Genomic DNA, 7,788 nt, shown 5'->3' with positions numbered 1-7,788 from the left:
GAACTGTTAGTGGCCTGGACAGTGAAGTTCAGATCTGATCAGCACTTATTCAGTACTATATCACAAACTGGTTTTATTTATATTTCCTCCAAAATAGACCAAGCTATATAATATCTACCTACCAAATTTAATAACTCCAATTTAATTAAAATGCAGTAACCAGAACTCCAATTTTTGGTGCCAGTTTGGGCTCCAGGCATTGTCTAGAAGAAAATCCTGATTCAGATGAATTGGGCAAGGGGTACCTCAGTAATATTTGTAAGGAATTATAGGAAAAGCACATGTAGAAAAAAAGTATGGTTTTGCTAGAAGGAATTTCACTTTTAGAACTAACAGAAGGTAGAGTGAAAGACAGAGTCAGAATCTGGCCGTGACAGTCTTACAGTCCTAAGAGTGGTCTACAGCATGGGTGAACAAGGTGCTTCTGAAAAAGCTGACATATAAAGATGAAAGCAGTGGCAGGTGACCCAGAAGGGATTGAGAGGAACTGTCATGCAGGGATGGGCTTAGGAAAGCCAAAGCCCACCTGAATTGAATCTAGCAAGGGTTGTGAAGGCCAACAGGAAGGTCTTCTAGAGGTACATCAGCAGAAAAAGGAAGACTAGGGCAAACTTGTGCCTTCTGCTAAATGAAGGAGACCCAGTGACAAAGGATATGGAGCATGCCAAAATACTCAATGCCTTCTTCGTCTTAGTCTTTATTGGTAAGACCAGCTTTCTCCAATCCCAGGTCCCTGAGACCAGTGGGAAGGTCAGGAGCAAGCAAGACCATAGGTGGAGGATCAAGTTTGGAAACCTTTAGACTGTATGTACACAAGTCCACTGGACCTTCTGAGGGTGTTCAAACACTGGCACAGGCTGTCCAGGGAGGTTGTGGAGTCTCCATCTTTGGAGATTCTCAAAACTCAGCTGGATGTAGTCTTGGGTGAACTGCCCTACGTGACTGCTTTGTGAAGGGGGATGGACTAGGTGGATCTCCAGAGGCCCCTTCCAACCTCAACTGTTTTGTGACTGGAGCAACAACTGTGCTCCTAAATTGCGAATTTATATGTAAGCTGAACCTACAGTACCAGTATTAGTTACAAAGTGCGAGTATTAAAGAAGATCTGTGTTATCCCTTGTCTCAAAATGCAACTTTTTATCCTGCAGCTTTGTTTGCAGTAATGTGCTTTTCCACATTTTTTTCCCTATTATTCTGATAATAAAGGATAGGGATTGTGAATTTTTTAGTCCCACTTTAAATACTTCTGAAGTCCCTATCATCCAAAAAGAAATTGAAGAAAAAATTTGGTTAAAATTAAATGCCACTTCTAGTGAGACATTCAATAAAATGCTAACAACTCACAACCAGACTCTTGCAGAGAAGAATAAAGAAGGTATTTTTTGCAGCGTGGAGACCAAAGAACAAGCAGTAGCTGATATTTCCCAGGTCACACATAAAACATGTGGTCAAACTGGGAACAAATATCCAATCTATGGTGTGCCTATCCTGTATTTCTGCCTTCTCTAAATAATTTTTATGATAATCAACAGGCTTTTTCACTACCTGTAGTACTGGTACTATCTGTAGTACAGATAGTGTAGTACAGATAGTGCTCTAATATAGCTCTTCTAAGTGCTTCTTGATGTACTTTGCTTTTTTTTTTTCCTTTTTTTGTGTATTTCACTAGTATAATTTTAGCAGCCTTCTCACTCAAAGATCAATTTTTCAGTAGCGGGAAATATAAGTGGTCTCTTCGTGCCTCAATAGTTGTATAGGTAAGCAAGAGAATCTTGCTTTTGAGTTATTGTGGAATTAAAGGTTTTCTTGATTTAACTATTCGAGAAGTAGAGTATTAAGCTAAGACTGTTAGTGGAAAAATACTAGAAAATGTAATTCAAGACATGATTAATGTGTATCCAGGATTTTATGTGCCATCCAGTAAAACAAAATTGGGGCCAATATAAACTTGCAATGGAGTGCAGCCACTGAATTAGATGAAAGCATGTAGTCTCTGTATCTGCAGCAATTCGGAACACTTTAAGAATTCAGGAATGCTTGGGTATTCAGTTAATAAACTTCTCTGTAATTCTAAACGTATAAGGAATCTGCAGATCACAGGACTATCTGTGAAATTGGTGTCTATTTGTCTCTATAGACCTGAGTTTTGTGTAAGATACCAGCTGCAATGACCAATCACTCTCTAAAAACAGCTAGTAGTTTAGAAAAGGTTAAGCAGTGAATGGATGACATGGTATTTTTACAGTTTTAATCTCTTCAAATAAGTGAATAAATACAAAGATTCTAAGAACTTATTCTTTTAAAACACATTTGTGTGATACTGAGGTTTCCTAATATTGTATGTTTACAATGTGTATGTTTTGGACTAGATGGTGGTTGTAGGTCCCTTCCAACCGAACTGTTCTGTTTTATCCTACAACTCTTCCTGGCCTTGTGTGAATTCATTTGCTAAAAGCTTTTGCTTTCATAACTTGATCAGTGGAAGTCAAGTAGAGGTATGGAAAAAGCCTGCAAGAAGGAAAGGAGTTGTTCCCCAGCTTTCCCTGGAGAGTCACAGGCTCTAAATGGCTCTGCATAGGCTCCTTTCTGCCCAGCGTAGCTCCTAGGGATTCTGACAGCATCACTGGAATTTGTTTAAACATTCTCAGAGGGGCAAAACCTAAAACTACAAGAAGTAAAACACAGAAGATTTGTTATGACAAGCTTAACTTAGATTTGTTTTCAAGAAAGGATTGCTTCAAAGTTTGTAGCGGTGTTTAATATTTTTTTTGTTATATGATTTTGTGATTCCCTCAACTGACTGATCAACTGTTATTTGCATGTTAACACTGGACAGAACTAGAGGAAGAGTTTGCTCTTTTCTTTGGAAATATAATAGGATTTTTTTTTCCATTTTGCTGTGTGAGGTGGAGAAAATAGTTTGTTTTGGACCTATGCTGCATCTGCTTTACAGACTGGCAAGTGTGTTGAGTGCTCCTCCTACTTAGTTGAGACCAAGACCTAAATAACTCTGGTAAAGGAAAAAAATCTTGCCAGCTGTGTGCTTTGACTGTTTACTATGGGTTTTGGGTTTGGGTTTTTTTCCATTTTTTTTCTTCCTGAAATGCATACCATTTATATTCTTCTGTCTCAAAATCAGTTAGACTTAGTTGTTTTAAATCTCTCTGTATAATTTAAAACCAACAGCTATTGAAGCTCCAAACGGTAGCTTTAAAATACTACTCTAAGACTTCGTTAGCTGAGTTGTGTAATGACGCCAAGACCCTTAAATCTTTGTCACTAAGTCACAGTTCTATGAAGTGTTTAATCCTTTTTCAGTGTATTACAACTCTTTCATGCCCTGATTAATGAGAATGCAGAGTGAGATCAACATGTACATGGGTGGAATTTAGGAGTTTAAATACTTGAACTGCAGATAAAGTTTCTTCTCCAATTGTAAATCTAGTACGATTTTATACCTACAATAGTTTTGTTTGTTTGTTTGTTTTTTAATTCCAAGTGCAATGTTTCATCTTAATATGGCAATAACTCATTCATTTTTGATGTGTGCTATAACCTCTATATTTAAATCAATCTGCTAATTGAACTTCACCTTGCTACTAAGATGTTTTTATTATGTCAATTTCACTGCAATTTCATATTTACTTCATATTTTACTACACAACCATATATTCCAAGTAAAGGAAGCTGAAAACTATTCTTCTTTTATTATTATTTTTTAACAACAGTGGTGCAAAATCTGTTTCCTCTGCAGAGTCTGGAAGGGAACATGTAGGGGGAACAGGACTGAGGAAAAAGGGCATGGCATAAGCTGCATACTTGCATTTATTTGTACTACGGTTTCATTTAGGCTAGAATCCATCCACATAAATGATTCCAAAAACACAGAATATAACAATAGCTTTGGAAGAACTTACTGTTTTATTATTACACAAAAACGGGGATGCCTAATCACAGGTTAGTGTTGTGGTGGGGAGGTGGGGGGAGTGTGGCTGGCTTTCACTGAGATTTTGGAAGGAGTTTTCTTAAAGATAGCCAGACTCTTTTATTCTTTAATGGGACAGGGATAACTGTCATCAACAGTAACAGACTGAGCATATGCAACTTGCCTGATTTCTCTGTCACTAATGTAATCTGGAGGACGTGTCAGCAGCGCCAGTCTCGGGCATCTTTATTGAGGCAAATAAGGTACTCCATGATACAGCCCCACATGTTCCACTGTGTGATCAGTTCTTGAAATAAAAGCAGTGTTATATAGTCAACATAATCATACTGATTTTCAATTCTATTTTTACCATTTTTAGCTGTACGAAATCATAGATATAATGTAGTTCTTGGTTTGGTTTTAATTTTCAGGTGTCATGCTCCCCTCACTGTGATCAGGGATCTTCAATACAAATGTAACCTTGCACTGAGCAGCTGATGAAGTTTTTATTCTTGGCTGATAAAAATCTATTTTTATTTTGACATAACTAATGAAAAATCTGTCAGCATAGTGACAGTAATGGAAGCTGCTGTACAGAGGTTGTCAGGAAAATCACAAGCTTGGAATTCCTGGGTCATAATTTTAATCAAAATTCAGATATTGATTGTCACATCTTTTAATAATAAAAGTAATTTTTGATCTGCTGAACACATGGAATATTTTAAGGGTCTCTGAGTTAATATGAGCTGTGATACTTTACCTTGTAATGTAATGAAGACTCTGTCTGCCTAAAGCCATGCCTGCGCAGATGGTGAAAGTGTACTAAACTCTTCACAATACTTAAAAAGAAGAGGGTTGATTGTATTTCAACAGTCAACTTTGCAAAGTCATATGAATAGGAGGCGTCACAGGAGGACAATATGGAATGTTGTTGTTTCTTTTTGATTTAATGACCTCGTCTGTCAACAGTCCAAATATGAATTATTTTGGTAAACACAGGCCTAGGTCCACTTACAAACATCAGACGTTGAAGCAAAAGAGATACTGTCACACAGCCGGAAAAATCCAAGTTGTAGAATTATTTCCTGGGTCAGACAATAATCCGTTTTCAGTAGTGGAATAGGAAAGGCTTTTCAGGAGCAGCACGTGAGCTTGGCTGCAGTCCTTTCCCCTGGTACTTCCTCATGGTGGATTAAAGAGACCACATACAGTGGTGGTGGTTTTGAGTTTGTCTAATCCTATTATTGTACTTGGTGATGCTGTCTGCCTCTACAATACTTTGTGGCAGCAAGCTTCATAAAATCACTACCTGCTATGTAAAGATGCGCTGCTTTTTTTTTGTTTGTTTGTTTGGTTGGTTTTTTTTTGTTTTGTTTTTGTTAGGCTGATCTCAATATAGTTTTATCACATTCTTTCTTCTTACAGTATTCAAGGCCAGACTGGATTTGGCTTTGAGTAACCTGGTCTAGTGAAAACTGCCCCTGCCTATGGCAGTGGGAATGGAACTAGATGATCTCCAAGGTCCCTTCCAACTCAAACCATTCTATGATCCTGTAACTCTATGACTGTGGGATTTGTTGAGCAATAGTTCTGCATGCACTGTACTCTGCTTTAATGCTTTTATAAACTTTAACCATATTACCCCCTTAGTCTTCTACTCCTCGACTGAGCCTTTTTGTCTTTTGTACATACAAGGCAGCTTCTCTATCCTCTGAATCATCTGAGTTGCCCTTCTCTGTCCCTTTTGTTAACCCTGGGTTTTGAGTTGGAGAGAGCAGAACTGTCTGGTACACCAGTATTTTATATAGCAGCTAAATGATACCCTCTGTCTTGGTTTTGTTACTTGGTGACAGCCAAAGTTTTATGGCTTTTCTGACTGTGCTTGAGCTCAGAGGACTGTGACTCCTAGATCTTTTTGCCACTCAAAGTTAATGTGGGAATGTGAGGTTTAGATTTTTTCCTTAAGCAGAGCATCTTACATTTACTTGGGCTGAAGCTCATCTTCTTCCTCTTGGCCCTCCTGCTCAGATTTCTAACCTCCTTTATGTTCCTCACTATTGGCATGGACTCAGAAGAGCTTAGTATCTTCTGCAAGTCTGAAGATTCCATTGTGTGATCCTTCTTTGGGTCATTGAATTTGAATAAAGCTGATTCCTTGGGAATCCAGAAGAAAGAGTGACTGTTAAGGTCTACTTGTGCTTCCTATCCCTTGCACAACTCTAAGTCCACAAAAAGCCCCTTTATCCCATTCCTTTCTAACTTAATTTCTTCAGTAGTCATTTGTGGGAAGCCTTTGTCCACTGGATTTTCATTTATCCACATGCTTTTCCCTCCACCCCCTGAAATCACTGCAGGTAGCAAGGCAGTATTTTCCTTTACAAAAGCTCGGTTGACTTTTTCCCACTGGATATGTATGGGCTCAGCAATATTATCCTTTTGTGTGGACTTTACTGTCTTAGCAGATTGGAAGTTAGTAACAGTGGTCTTTTTAAGGCTCTCAGGTCAGTCCCTCTGGTCCACGTGACTTAGGGATTTGGCTGGTCTAGTACTTCCTGTATATGTGCTTCATGTTGATGAAGATGTTACAAAGAACATGGCGTGTGAGATACCGTCTCATCGTCTTCATTGGTAAAGACAGATGCCAAGAATTTGATGAGCTTCTTCACTGTGACCTTCTCATCCTTGAGTATCCTTTTCACACCTCTGTTGAAAAATGATCCTACCAACCCCCTAACTGTCTTTCATCTTTCAAAGTACTTAAGGAACATTTTAGTCTCAGCATGAGCATCTGTTGCAGTGTGATCTTAAATTCTTCTTCACCCTCTTAATTTCCTGTTTAAGTTTGACCTGCCCTGTTTTATGGCCTATCCTCTTCTCATTTTCATTCTCTTCACTTTCAGAAATTTCCTGATGTTCTTTTCTTCACTTACTTGACACATTTTGAGCAGCATGTCCACTTACATACCTGAAAAGGAGTAGGGAGGAGAGTTCTATCTGTAATCATTCAGTGTTTTAGCTTGCAGTTGCCAATAATGCATCCATAGTCAGTTTAATGTTTCCTCAGTTCAGAATATTTTCTTCCATATTTGGGTCTTCCTAGCAGCAGCAGCAACTAAAAAATCAAATGTGCAAATGTGAGACTTTACAAACTGAGTGAAGGCATTGGGGTTGGTTGTCTTTGAAATGAAAAATGTGAAGTTTGAATTTTCAACTGCTATATACTTAATGTATCTTAATCCCATTTATTTTTGTCATTTAGATCATGGCGATGTAGAGTTACATTCAGCGTTCTTGGATAATTGATCACACATGTACACCTTAATTTTATGGAATGTGGTGATGATTTTTATAATTAGATTTCTTCAGGAATATATACCACTGTGGAGCACTGTGATGTTGTGATTGTAATATTGTGAATCGCATTCGTAATTGTTAACGGCTGAGGTAGTAAAGATTGTTAGGGATTCTATCTTAATTGTTCTGTTCTGCTGTGCTGTGCTGTACTGTACTGTACCATACCGTACATACCATACTGTACCGTACCTTACCCTACCCTACCCTACCCTATCATTTTTATAGGCCCATACTTCTGGAGGAATGTTGTATTACTAGATGATACAAGATGCTGTATGGGGAAGTCAGAAGTTTTGGTAAGCAGATAAGAGGTGGTTATGTGAGAGTGAGAAGTAACACGGGATCATGCAATGTGCACTTCTTGTTTCACCCACATTACAGTAGGAAAGTAGTTAATATAACTGGCAGTGATTATTGCTTATGCTTCAGATTCAATGTCCAGCTGAGATTAATTAGAAGAAAGTTTCTCAGAACAGCTAGGTCTCAGAGCACTGTTTTAGTTGCTGTTG

General features: G+C 38.2%; 1 protein-coding gene across 1 annotated transcript in view; it reads left to right on the top strand.

The window, feature by feature from the left end:
- Window positions 1–744: 744 nt before the first annotated feature.
- Window positions 745–7,788, top strand: part of LOC104402017 (diacylglycerol kinase eta-like) — a gene marked incomplete at its 3' end in the record, with an annotated part of 47,063 nt that continues 40,019 nt past the window's right edge. The window contains exon 1 of the mRNA XM_010009782.1: window positions 745–773. The remainder of the gene's footprint in view (window positions 774–7,788) is intronic.

The sequence above is a fragment of the Nestor notabilis genome, unplaced genomic scaffold (genome assembly GCF_000696875.1).
Source record: "Nestor notabilis isolate BGI_N333 unplaced genomic scaffold, ASM69687v1 scaffold2562, whole genome shotgun sequence".
NCBI lineage: Eukaryota > Metazoa > Chordata > Aves > Psittaciformes > Psittacidae > Nestor > Nestor notabilis.
This window is presented reverse-complemented; position numbering and strand designations above follow the sequence as displayed.